The following is a 14,258-nucleotide window of genomic DNA, read 5'->3' on the forward strand; positions in this document are numbered from 1 at the left end:
CTCGGCCACGCACTTGCCCATTACCCTAGACCGAGAAGGTGAACCACGCGAGGAGCCGTTTAATTAGACGGGCAAACTTTTTAACAGCCTGTTCCGCGTCGCTACCTGCCAAGGGCGCGTCGTCACCCACCCGTCACGCGTTGCTCTCGCACCGAAAGACGTCGTCGCTCTCTCTACGTAGCGACGAAGGAAAGCTGTGAAATGAGTGCGAAGGAGTGGTGGAAGCGAAGCAAAGGCGATGCTGGATATGGGAGGCATGTCCCTGACGCGAGAGGTCGCTGGATGCAGGAGCCATGCGACATTATTCACAGCGCCCCCTGAGCGTTACACAAGAGGTCCCCTCTTTTCTCTCATCCTTACTAACTTCTCAACGTCAAAAAAAGGAAAAACAAATATTCACGCCGTTGCGGTGGCTTCTCCGCCTCCCATCTTTCTATGCATGTGCGGGTGTTTCTTTCACTTTCGCTAAAGACCGACGCCATTAGGTGGACGCCGCCGCGGGTACAAGACAAACATACGTGCGCGCATGCGCGCGCTAACACGCACGCACACACGTTGGGCTCAAACCATCAGCGCTCCCCATACATCACGGCAGCCTAGGCACCGCATTAAGGAGACGCGCGTACCTTTTATTTTCTCTTCCTCCTACATCTCTCCCTTTCTCTTTTCGCGTTTCTTCTCTCCCTCTTTCCTCGCTTATGTTCCTTAACTCTCCTCCGTCGCCGTTCTCTTGTTGTCGCGGAAACTAGCGCGCAGCTAACGCCCTCCGGTAAAAACAGGAAGCCCCGGGAGACATCGGGCCAGAAAGGATGAAGTTTTGAAGAGCAAAACGGGAAGCGTTAAGAACAGGAAGTCGCGGGCAAAGAACAGCGTCTGCGACTTACGACCCGGCTAGTTATAATCGCGTTAACTTTAGTATCGGGAAACGCAAACGGTGTAAGATGAAACAAAGGTAAAGAGAAAAACAGCTCCAGAAAAAAACGGGGGCGGCGCAAGAAAGTTGGGCTTCGTATGATGCCGTTCTGGAGTTTCTTAATGGGCATCTTCTTCCACGTGCGGCGGAGAGAGCCTAATTCATAAAACCAGGCCGGATGTGGGCAAAGAGAAAGAAGGTACAGACTGGGGAGGATACCATCCTTAAAGCCGCGGTTTCTGCAAACAATAAGGGTGCAATACCCGGATCCGGCTGGTTTGAGGCCTGCGGCAGCATTGTTGCCCATCGTACGAACACTATTCCGTGTAGCGGTGCGCGTGTGTTTGTGCGATATCGAATTACGCAAACCTGATTAGTCCTTGCTTAGTTTGGCTTGCCGAGTCATGAACCGCACGCCCCAGCGAGCCGCCGCTGATCGCGTGCCCTGGTAAAAGAAAACTAAGGAAGGAAGGCACGAAGGTCCGACCTCGTATGCCACAAATTAATGACGATGGGGTGCGATCGTTAGAAACTGGTCTCGAAGGGAATACATATACTAGTATTTTTCCTCAATTCATCTCGCTGGGGTTTTGCTGGAGTGGCAGCTCTAAATCATCAATACTCGATAATAACGCCTTGCGCACCACGTCCACTCGTATCTAACGTTTCTTGCGTGCCGCCTCATTTAACGCGCGAGCGCAAGCACATCCACCCAATTCAAGAGGTCATACGTCTGTTACTCCTGCATTGTCAAAACATCACACGGCTTTCTAAAGCAAACAGCACTTCATAGCTCAGAGAACAGGGAAAAACTGTTATGCATACATAATTAGCAGTTCAAGTCTTTCTTTCTCATAATATACACACGCATTGAGTACTAAAGAACTTTACGGATAAAACCGCACAAAGATTTACGCCATGTGTGCCACTTAAACGCTACGAATCTCATAGCCAACACCAGTTAATTACGCAGTGATCCCTCATTGCACGCGCCGACAACGTACCTTTTATTAAATAAATCGTTTGTGCACACTTAGTTGCTCGCGGAGTGCCGTTAAAGGCTGTGCTGTCTGCCGCGCATATACCATGCACAGACAAATCACATATAGGAAAAAAGATTTGCTCTGCGGCACGTGTCGTCACGGGCTGCTGACGCGAGCAGCGATGAACGCATCATCGCGAGGCTTCCGAAGATTTCTAGCGCAAAGCCAGGCGCCGACGCCGTCAACGCGCGACCGTCGCATTCCCCGCGCGCATCTCGAGTCCCAGTCGACCACGGCAGCCGGCGCAGCTTATGAACGCTCGGCTCGCTGTCAGTCGTGTACGAGCGCTGTGCCGGGGGCTAACTTTCACCCCCAACCCCTCACTGCCCTCCTCTCGCCTCAACCAACCCATCGTCCTCCTCCAGGACGCGGCAGGCTCTAGACAGCCGAGCTCAACACAGCCACGTCACAGACACTACGTCGTTCGGTCGAAAACTTGTCTCGCTCGACGCGCGTGCCACACGGCCGCCGCGGTAATCCAGAACGGGAGAGAATTCCAGCTTTCCGTCGACACCCCATTAAATTCCTCGTCCGGAGCGGGAGGCTCCCTGGAGAGAGAGGGGAGAATAAAGCTTGCAACGCGTAACTACGCGAGCGTGCACGGCAATTAAATTGAAGTTGGTCACTGGTGCACGCACGCGCGGCTCTCGGAAACAGTTTCACCCCCTCACCCCCGCCGGCTCTTCGCGCTTTCGCCGCGCGTCGGCTGCACCCTTAGGACGGCGTGTACGACAAAAAAGCCCCCCGTGCAAGCGAGGTTTAAAAAGGGAGCCGTGAAACGGTGGGGAGGAGGTTAAAAGCAGATGCAAGAAAATGTAAGCGCGAACGTTATGTACGGCCTCCAGTTGATCCGGGTGGCGAGATGATGGGGAGAGGTGAGGGGGAAATGCAGCTAGGAGAAAGGGGAAGTCGGGCAATTGTAAATGCTGCGAAAGCCGTTGTCCTGTATACACTACACAGACATATCAGATTGTTCGTTTGACAGAAAAACGCTGACGCTAGCGGGCCATACGCGCTTGGGCGATGCCTATTTGATGCGTCCCCTCCAATGCCCAGCTCTCTCCTCTAAACAACACTACCTTTTCGCCCATTGCTCCGTATTCAGAGACGGCCGTTTGGCCCCCCTGTGCCTTCTCGTCAAATTAGATTCGAAGGCGGCAGCAGCATCGAGCAGAGGTGCCGCCGCGTTCGCCACTTTGTGCTTCCGCGAGTGCTACAAAGCCACGGGTGCGATTGAACCGTGAACAACGCCGGCGAGAGTTCGGGTTTAGAGAGAAATGGCTGTAATTAAAACGCGATACGGGGCGCGCGCTCTAGACGATGCCTGCGTTTAGCCATGTGACGTCTCTACGATTTCGCGCCGAGCGTAGGCCGAGCAGAACGAATGAAATACGAAGACGGGGAGCAGAAAATGATTGAAGTGGCGAAAAGGGGTGGGAGAAAAGAAGTCAGACTGAAAGGGGGCGGGCGACTGGGGGATAGCCGCGCGGGATGTAAGCTTAAAATCGAGCCGACAAGCTTCGCTGACTCCCAAAGCGAAGAGTTCGGTCGGAGAGTTTCGCTCAAGCGCGCTGGCACTTTGGAAACGAAGTCCCCTCTTCATCCTGTGTATTCGGCATAGGATGAACTCAAAGAAAAGAGGCGCTGGCTAAAGATATGGAGCAAATGTCACTCACTCGAAAGGGCAGAGCAGCGATACGGAGGCCAAAGGGAGCCCAAGTGAGTAGATTGTGGACACTGTATATCCCGGGCTAGCGAATACTACTGGGATACACGAAGGCGCACTCCGTATCTCGTATTCCAGTGAACAGAATACAACTTAATTTTAGACGGATGGAATACACAAAGCTCTAAAAGACGAACTCACATTTTTTAAAAAAACTTACTGCTCACTCGGACTCATCAAGGTCTGACTAAGGTCATACCATGTGGACTCTCTCGGTTTCACTCATATTTGCAAAACAACGGAATTGGTCAGAGAGGGAAAGAGAATAAACTATTATCGATATTTAGGCTGGTTTTTTTTTTTTGTTATGGTGGGTTGTGCGCCTCTTCTAGTACCCCACTAGCTACAGTCTCACTCATTCAGTGCTGCGGGATCACGAACTTCGTTGGAGATTCGCGATCACACGCCTCGCTCGGAGTCACGGACCACGGCTGTGCACGGACTCAAACTGGCTTGAATGGCGTGCGCTCTGAAGTCGCGAGTTTAGCCGGATTCGGATGAACCAATGTTACGGTACGCTCGTAATCACCATCTACATTGTTACACTTATGATCAGTAATTATGATCAGTTGAATCAAAAAGAATAGAGCATGAATAAAAAGACAAACAATAAATTGTTGGTGTAGGCAGCATACTATTTGAGCATTATCTTTTTTAAAGAAAGTTTCCTCTACCAGAGCATATATGATGGTGCGGTTATTCTCGCTCGGGTATGAATGATTATGCATTATTTTTCCGAACTTTCGTATAGCGCCGCTAATTAACAAGCTCATGCGGAATCGCGCTCTACTTGAAAGTATTTTCTCTGCCTGTGGGAAGGAAAAAGAAAAATACTTTCTTAGAACTATCTAGTGAACGTCAATTTTATAACAGATTCCAACATTTTATATTAAATTCCAATGACTACGAGACACCTCCGTGATAAGTTTTCGCTGCACACCATGTAATTTTCTCCGCGTTCTCGTGCGTGTAGTTTTCTAAAGCTCATTACTTCAGAATTTCATGCCAGCTGCGTTTCAGCGAGCTGCCGCTGTTAAGCACTGCCTCGCGTAGACTGTATCGGACGTAAGAGTGTGCCAGCCGACTGGCAGTAGCGCTTTGAAGACCTCGCTTTCATTTATCCAACATAATGATAATTGCACGTCTCAAGACAGAGACGACGAAAACGAAAGCTCTCAAACGACACCTTTAATATTATACTTCCGAACTGCTTATGGTTGTCCAAACTAGAAACGATGAGCAAGAGCTATCAATATTGATGTAACAGAAAGGTTAGTAGAAGTCTCGCGTTTTAGGGGCGAAGCACCTTAAGGCCGAGCCTTGTCCGTCCATCCGTTTGGCGTCCGTGTCCGTGCTTACACAGCACCGTGTAAAATCGAAACGTCACGTTTAACAATAATCCAATATCAATCATATTGCCGTTCCAGGGACCGGCACAAACCCTACAGGCACAAACCCTTTATACTAATCGGCGACTTATGGACCTTAGGACCTAGCTTTGTCGTCGACTCTCATTGTCCGCTGTCATGGTATAAAGAAAACCGTTGCTATAGTCGAAACATATATATGTGTATGTGAATAAATAACGACTTACAATAGACGAACATCAATCATAATTGTAACAGAACAATATAAAACACCTACAAGCACAAACCGTTTATACGAGTCGGCGACTTCAACGTAGACATTATGGACCTTAGGTCCTAGGTTTGTCGCCGACTCTTTATGTCACCTTATGTCACATTATGTCACTTTATGTCACTCTATTTACATTACATGGGGCAACGCTCAGGTAACGTACGGTTACTCACTCATACAATACCGAGAGCTTCGCCCACTCGTCATGATTCCCTTCGTGGAGATACGTGTTTTTTTATTATTTTTAACACGAAGGTGTTTTATGCCGGTGTCCACCACTGCTCCACTGACGCATTTCCGTCACGGATATGACGTTGTAAAATATAAAGACTAACATATGGCAAAGAAAAAGTTCCGTCACCAGGAGTCGAACTTACGACCCCTCGATCCCCAGCGCGCAGCGTGAAACGACTCCGCCACAGACGGCACACTCTTCGTCATACTAACGGCGTGCTATTGGCCTCGAGATCTCGGAGCGGCGCCCTCTCGCGTGTGACGTCAGAGCGGGGCCTCCGCTCTCAACCGCGCTGCAGCAGCCACTGCTCCTGTATGCGGATCGTCTGCTTCAGGCGGGATCTTTGTCGAACGAACAACCTCGCGACGGTCAACTAACGCCTTCAACGAATGTTTTCGAGTGTAATCTTGAACTTGTTTTAGTTGCGGCCCAATCGACTGGGCCAAGATATCCCCCGGATGGCCGACGAGTGCGCCGATGCCACCGACCGCACTGCTGGTAAGAAAGTGAAACTATGCGTGAGTGTTCTCTCTCGTTATCTTGTTTCTTCCGATATTTCAGTAAGTGTGCTGTTTCCAGCATCTACAAGTATGTAGATAAAGCTTATGAAAGGTCGCGGTGCCTCATCGAGGGCGGGGCGGTGTACGACGCAGGCCACGTTGTTGAATGCGCGGTCGAGACCGTCAACGGAGATCGCATCACCGTCGCAGCTCTCGTCCTGCAAACAAGTGCGCAAGTGCCGCCTTGTTGCATACCCCCCTGCCGATGACCATGATCGCAGTTTGTCCCGTAATGTTGGTTCAGTAAGAACGATATTATGTCGTATAGTTCATATTAATACCGCACAGGGCCGTCGCATCGGTATTAGAATGCAACAAATAGTTAATCGCTGATTATACCACGCACAGGGCCACAGAGATTAACGTGGGGAAGGCAAGCTGGGTACAGTTTCACGCCACGCAGCCTAACGAAAAGCTTAAAGAGCTCCGCTTTTAAAAAAGTGACTGCACTGCGTCAGGTGAAAACTTTTAGAGAATGTGCACTAAACAGCGGCAACAGGTTTCACTTGTGACTTTATGATAAGCAGTCCGCTAGGCGTGCGCTTGCCGTCATAAGTAAAATACGTATGTACACCATCCAAATGAAGCCGTAGTCTCAGATATCCTGCGCCGCTCAGCTGAGCTCACGAGGCGCGCTTACGTGCGAGGCGATTCGGAGGCCGCGTCGTCGGCTCCTTGTCTAGAGGCCTTCGTGGCAGGTTGTGGGACGGCACCACACCTGGTGTAAGTCGCCTATGCTTATATCCTGCGTGCAATAAACGGCTTAAGTATTGGCCAGGCGCTTAAACACGGTCACGAGCCTACCTAAGAGTGGCGCGCATCGTGGGTAGCAGATGTCACTGTCCGCGAAGTGCTTGCTGCACACGGTCGATGAATGCGTGGGACGCATTCCCATTCTGAGCTTGACGATCCACTCCTTCTTCAGCTTCGGGTCCTTAGGGTAGTTGTGAAAGCTAACGCCTTTTTCACGAGCGGACGAAGTACAATGTGGCACAGAGCAGTACTTCACCATTGCGCAGCGCTCGCCGCGGAGAGAAGCGGCCACAGTTCTAAGGAACAAAGAGCTGTAGTTCTAAACGAACGTTAAATGCAGTCCCAAGGTCTTTCGAACAGCGTCAGTAGCCACCATACACAAGATAACCAATTGAACTGCTTTTTTGTTGAGATTTACCACAACGGGGGTTTCAACACGGCACTGGGCCTACGTAGCAGACGAAAGCGCGCGAATCCCCGCTATGACGTCATACAGGTGCCGTTCGCAGCGCCGCCATCGGTCGCACACCAGGCCAATTTATATACACCATTTGCCGGTGGCGGTACTCAAAGATCCGTGGTACATCAGCGTGTTTTCGTTATCACTAGCGAGATGGCGCGAAGGGCTCGAGAAGCGCGCGCTATAAAGGTCGTCGCTCCACGCATTGAGATGAGCGTGCGCCTCTACAGGGCGTGGTCGCTCGTGCGCGCGCGCTTATCTTGTACGTCTTGCGCTCTCACCGCAAGTTTGGGTTGAAGGTACAGAGAGCGCGAAGGTCACTTCGCTTGCTGCAGCGGCTGCTTTTGCGAAAGGAGCGCGTTGCTCACAAATATGTTACAATTGTGACAGTTCGCGCTCATCCTGTGTATGCTTGTGCGTTCGTTTCATGCGTCCTGCTTTGTATTTGACCAGCGCGCTTTAACTGTCGAGCTGTGACAGTTCTTATTTCGCGCTCATCGTGTGTTTGTTCGTTCCGTGCGTCCTTTCTACTTGAGCAGCGCGTTGCAAGTTTCGAGCTGCTTGCCGTTCTTCGCGTGACATTACAACTTGCTGCTATAGCATTCATTCCATCGCCCCCGGGGCGAAACAATGCACAGCAAACGCTCAACTACCTCTGTGAAGACACGTTTTACTTTCGTGTTATACCGATTCATATGACAGAGGGATCAGCCATGTTTTTATAACGACGATACAAAATCGAAATCCGACAAGCAGCAACACATTTAAGCAAGTCAGGCATTAGCTTTTGTCGCTCTAATAAACCATTAGCTGCATATACGAACTGGATTGAATAGCACGTAAGTGGGAAACGTTATCACTAAGAAAACACTTCAATCGAGTTAGTGCTAATGCATTAAAACCCGCAAGATTATGCGTTAACTTTACAGCCGCGGCAAGGTTGGATAAGGCCATCTGCGCTGAGCTCATGATTACTATAATTAAAACCTATTTTGCAGCGTCTATGGCATGAATATGACATTAGACAGCGAAAATGAAGCGGCGTGTGAGCTAAATGCGATGTTATACACGTTTTCAGTGAAAATAAAAGGTGATGAAAAGAGTGTTAAGAGAAAGAGGGAGGGCGGACGCGTGGCAGTTTTGCATCACGGATATTGGTTCCTTTAAAGCCGGCGCTTTCTTTCCTTCTTTACCTGTAAACTATAACAAGTGAAAAAACGCCAGGCCTGCGCTGAAACCGCAGCACAGTCACAGCGAAAGCTGGAAGAGCGGCGTTTCTAGAGCCCATTGAAAGCTCTCTTGGGGCTACAATACAAGTACACTAGAAGAGTACCCACTACGCCATAAATCACAATTTTTGTGAAGTTGGGAAGCACCTACTAAGCCATTATTTGCCATTCTGCGGAGAAGCGAGGCACCAGCTACACGTCTGTAAGGCATTATGTGCACTTTGTTGACGCGACGACTGACGACAATAAGGAATGGCACAGCCCTTTGTGATGGGTTGGAAGCTTTAAACGGCCCCTCAGTTATGTAATTTGCATTCGGTGACGCCCGCTCGCTATTTCCCTCTCCCGTCATGCTGTATAACATACGCTGACGTGGGAGAGAGCCGGGAGAGGGGGGGGGGGGCGAAGAACTTTACTGAGACCCCGAGGAAATGGATCATGCGCTTATGGGCTTCCTTGGCAACCAATACAAGTGCACTTGCGAGGAACCCACTACGTTATAAAGCATTGTAATTTTACTGAGACCCCGAGGAAATGTATCATGCGCTTATGGGCTTCCTTGGCAACCAATACAAGTGCACTTGCGAGGAACCCACTACGCTATAAATCATTGTAATTTTTGAGAAGTAGGGCAGCAGGCACTGTGCCATTTTTCGTCATTCTACGGAGAGCCGTGGTACCTGCTAAACGCATGTAAGCCATTATGCACACTTTGTTGATACTGTGCCTGATGACGACGAACAATTATGGCAGAGCCCTTTGTAATGGGTTGGAAGCATTCAACAAACTACTCGTTGCGCTATTCGTATTGTGTGACGCCTGGTTACAGAATTCGCGTTGTGCGACGCTTGGTGTTTATTTTACGCTTCTACCACGCTATATTGCATATGCTAATGTGGTTCCTTCCCGACATGAAGCCTGTATAGGGTCTATTCAGCAGTTTAAAGCAGTTTCAAGCACCGGCATGGCTCAGAGGTTGAATACTGGGCTCCCACGCAGAGGGCCCAGGTTCGAACCTCGTTCCATCCTCGATTTTTTTTCTTATGTCGTTTTTTTTCTTATTTCGAGCGATACTGGTTACGGTCACCGGCGGCGGACAACTACGGCGCCAAAAACGGCTGATGAAATGATCTCATAACAGCTTTCGCTGTAAAAAAAAAAGAGGAATAGTAAAGGTGGGCATGATTAACATGAAGCAGCGCACGCAAAATGTCATTTCGTGAAGTGCCCTGGCGAAGGCGCCCATCATTTGCATTTAGGACTTCACACTTCCCTTTTTCAGAGCGGCACTGCTTAAGTAGCGCACGGGAAACGACTAAAGACGCTTCCGGCTTTCTACAGCGCCAAATCACTCTTGCCCCTCCCCCCCCCCTCCCCTCAGCCTCAGCCTCTTAATAACCCCAACGGCTGCCCCAAGGAGGTCTCTCATTTATAACTCCGCATTCCGTCCCCTTTAGCACGCCCACCACTCCACCCCCGCCTCCCCTTTCGATACGCAAGCTCTTCCGATCTTCTTCCTAACAAAGGAGGCGAAGGCTTGATTTCCCTAGCGTGGACGACCGTCACTGAGGCACAGGGTCACTTCGCCCTAAAGCGCGCAGATCCAACACTCTACTAGAAGCGTACGTTAATGAATATCGTAAATTCTCGTCGCATCTGAAGGACACAGGGAGAGGGGAGGAGAGAAAGAAGGAGAGGACAGTTCAGCCTCTTCCCAACTGTGGCGTGGCCTTATTAATATTTAATTGAAGCGAAGAGGTCGCCTGCAACTTCTTCGCTCGGTGAGTGGTCCTTACCTAATGAGAAAGCGCAGTACAAAACCCGCTGTCTCCTCCCGAGTTTACGCTCGCACTTAAGACGAGATGGTTTTGCGTCCGGAATGCTGAACGAGCGCAACCTAACGGGTATACAAATTAGAGACCTGCTTTATTCGATCGCGCCAGTTGCTCGCATTTCTCTTCTCGAGTATAGACTGCGGAACGCGAACGTTCCTAAAGCGCACCAGCACTTGTGCAAACGTTTGCGCCGCAGACTCGCTAAGTGCGCGCATCTGTAGGACATCGTGCGCTGTGAGTGGCGAGCATAGCGTATCGCGTGCATCGCTATAGCGTATTCACGGGCGTCGTTTCCGTGCTGCTTGCTCGTCGTATTGATGTTAGACGTATGGCGGCGCTTCTCAAGTAGGCGATCGTACTTTTGCTTGGAGCGTGACACGAAGCCTGACACGGCGTGAAGTGGACGTGTCCCACGAGAGATGGCAGAAAACAAGGACAGTTGCAAGTAAAAAAAGTAAATAAATAAAAATAAATAAATAAAAAAGGAGCAGTACTTAACGCACTATACTGAAGCAACGTTCGTTTTAACCGGTACAGCAGCATAGCAGAGAAAGCGGGGCTGTCTCTTCATGGTAGTTTATTTTTTCCTCTCTCTCTCTTTTGTGCGCCAAGCTCGGGAAAAACAGCTTTAACTCGTGCATGCAAAGTCCCCGTATCTTTATTGTCCGCGAATATAACCTGCAATTCTAACTTAACGCGATCTTCACATTTCTCTCTTGTTTTCGTTCTATAAGCAGAAACGTTTCGTTACAATAGCAGCTTTCCTGTTTATGTGAGACGCCATATGTTGATAAATTACCGGACCGCCTGTACGGCTAAACGTTTACAGTGTCACTCTACCTCGTGAACGGCGTGCAAATGACGGAACGTGCACAATTGTTCATATATCTTGATGGTGCAGTAGCGCACTGAAAACAGGTCACCTCGAAATGTTACAGCAAGTTCTTTTTCTTTTTTTGTGAAGTATGCTAAGACAGAGAGATAGAATTACCACAGAGTAGCGCAAGGTTTGTCGCTATACTTTCGAGAAATAGGAAAAAAAGAGTTACGTATCGCAGCAAACGCTCTTTTTATCAAGTCTACCTCCAGGAAGCTCATTAGCGATTTGATGTTTTTGTTAGTAGCATATTCGCCAACACTGGAGGGGCCTTCGCTTTCAAGGACACCCTGTAATAAAGCGACAGAAGCTAGCACGCACGGAGCATCGTCAAGTACGTTACATATTAACTCAGAATGTGCTAGCTACTTTCACCACATCCTCAATAGTAATTTAATAATAAATGTTGGAGTTTTACGTCTCAAATCCACCTTATGATTATTACGGACGCCGAAGTGGAGCGCTTCGGGAATTTTGACCATCTGGTGCCCATTAACGTGCACCGAAATCTAAGTACACGGGCCTCTAGCTTTTCTCCTCCATCGAAATGCGGCCGCCGCAGCCAGGATTCGATCCCGCGACCTTCAGGTCGTCAGTCAGGCATCGTAACCAGTAGACCACCGGGGCGGGTACCTCGTCAATAGCAATATGCGGTATTTTTAGTCGGCTGTCTCGGCGAGGAACAGAATAGCGAGCGTTAGTGCATGTCACGACCAAAAAAAAGGCGGCACACTGATGTTGTTTCACGATGGGATGTTCCGGGTGGAAGGTGAAATAGTATTCAGTGTTCAGAAAATACAATAGTGAGTTTGTGAATTCTGGTGAATTTATATATGGAAGTTGAGTTTGACAGGAAGCAATATGAAAGAGGCTCGAAGCTGTCTTTAGGCTGAACGTTTATATCAACTTCTTTAATTGTGCTCCTTTAAACGCAAAAAAAATGTTTTGTGCAAAATTAAGTAGGAAAGCATGCGAGTAAGATTATTAAATAAGAGAGCCACAGATTCCATATTAAAACAGCAAAATTTTTCCGGCGCAGGGACTGAAGGAAGCATTGCTACTGGAAGTCAGGGACGCCATACTGACAGAAAACATCCCCAGGAACACGCACCCCGTTCACGACTTGCAACGCCGAAAACGCAGAGTGGTAGCGATCCTGAAGCAACCGCGAAGACGAGAGGGCGTCCTCTTCGTCCATGCGGCCAGGTATCCATGGCACGCCGGCGACGGCGGACAACCACAACCGCCGCCGCTCCAACAGAACGTGCGAAACGAACTGGAGGCACCACCACCACCACCACCACCACTACTACTGCCACGATAACAACGACAGCAGCGCAAGCGGCAACATCAACGACAAGGCCAGCCGACGGCGGTGGTGCCTTTCTCCATGGCGGTCGCCGATACGAAGGGAAAGGTCCGGGTCAAGGCAACGGCGAGGCTGCCGTCGGTCGAAGCTGCGGAAGAGACGGCCATAGCCCTCTGTACTCGACGGAGGTGCGGAGGACACTTTGACTATCAGTGACTCAAAATCAGCGATTCGCAACTACACCAAAGGCTCTGTGTCCGAGGAGGTGGCTCGCATGCTCAACGCCAGGGCCGGGGACTTCGGGTCCGGCACGATTACGGACAAAGCCCTCAAGTGGTTCCCCGTGCACATGGGGTACATTCCAGCTATCTACACCAGCAGCCGTAAAAGCAACAGCAGCAATGAAAACGGCCAAAGACCCACCGGCACCCGCCAAACCACAATGACCGCGCCCACCTCGCCGTGAGGCAACTTACCCGCCGCGACGCGGTCACCCAGGAAGCAGCCGCCGCCGTTGTTGTGAAGGACTCCGGCGGAGGAACGGCGGTGGAGGCCACCGGTTCCGGCCCCGCCATTAGTGACACCACCACCGTCTTCGATGTTGCGGCAGCCGAAGTCGTGGCGGAAGGAGCAAAGAACCAGAGGTACGTCGAATGCTATGCCGAAGAGTTCCTGGCCACGTACCACGAGGTGCTTGGGCACTATAGGAAAGACCGAAAGAAATATCCAGAACCCACGTACGCCTGAACAGGTCGCAGGCGGTGGACCTGAGGCGGCTGCAGGCGGGAACTTTCACCAACCCCTACCACCTGCACCGCCCGTGGCCCGCGCTGCACCCGTCGCCTGGCTGCCCGTGGTGCGAGCACGGACGGGCCGATATGGCCCATGTACTTTGGGAACGTGCGAGAAATGAAGATAGGCTACAAGGAAGGACGAGGACAACTGAAGGACCCTTTGAAGCGGGGCGCCTTGCTGAGCGATGGCAAACAGCCCTTCTCAGCGAGGCCCCCGAAGACCAGGAGTGGGCCACCCAGAGGGCCAGGGTTGTCGCCGAGGACCTCGGAAGACGTTCTTCGAATTGTGGATCCCTGGCAGCCTAGCCCCGGGCACAATAACAACTGTTGAACAAATAAAGTTTATTCAACCCAACTCAATTCCCGTTAATGCTTTTGTGTGCTTATTGGCATAACAGTGTTACCTAACAAAAAAGCGTGCTTTACAGGCAGCACAAGAAACTACTGGGTGATTCCACGTAAGATCGAACAAACGATGGCTGGTCGACCTCTCAAATTTATTTCAAAATTTTATATATTATTGCCTGATGAGTGGAAAGAAGAGATCCGCAATTTGTTTTGCCGCCAAAAATTTTTTCGAACCACAGGAAATCAATAATGACGAAGAGGTGGAGTGGAGCGCTCATCCGCTCTGCTGTTTTGGCCAACTTTCGTTATGAATTGCACAAAATATATTAAAGGTAGGTAGCTGAAATTTATTTACCTTAATATATGCGTGTTTTTGCTTCTGCTCAGGTATTTTTAGTTTTTATGTGTAGTGTATATGTTTTTATAAAAAACCTCCAATATGGACCAATCGGCCAAATTTTCTTTACTTTGAAGGTCTTTATCTCAAAAAAGCCTTGTAGAAGAGGTACAAAAATTCCGCATTACGTTCTTCGCATGT

The sequence above is a fragment of the Rhipicephalus sanguineus genome, chromosome 2 (assembly GCF_013339695.2).
Source record: "Rhipicephalus sanguineus isolate Rsan-2018 chromosome 2, BIME_Rsan_1.4, whole genome shotgun sequence".
Taxonomy (NCBI): Eukaryota; Metazoa; Arthropoda; class Arachnida; order Ixodida; family Ixodidae; genus Rhipicephalus; species Rhipicephalus sanguineus.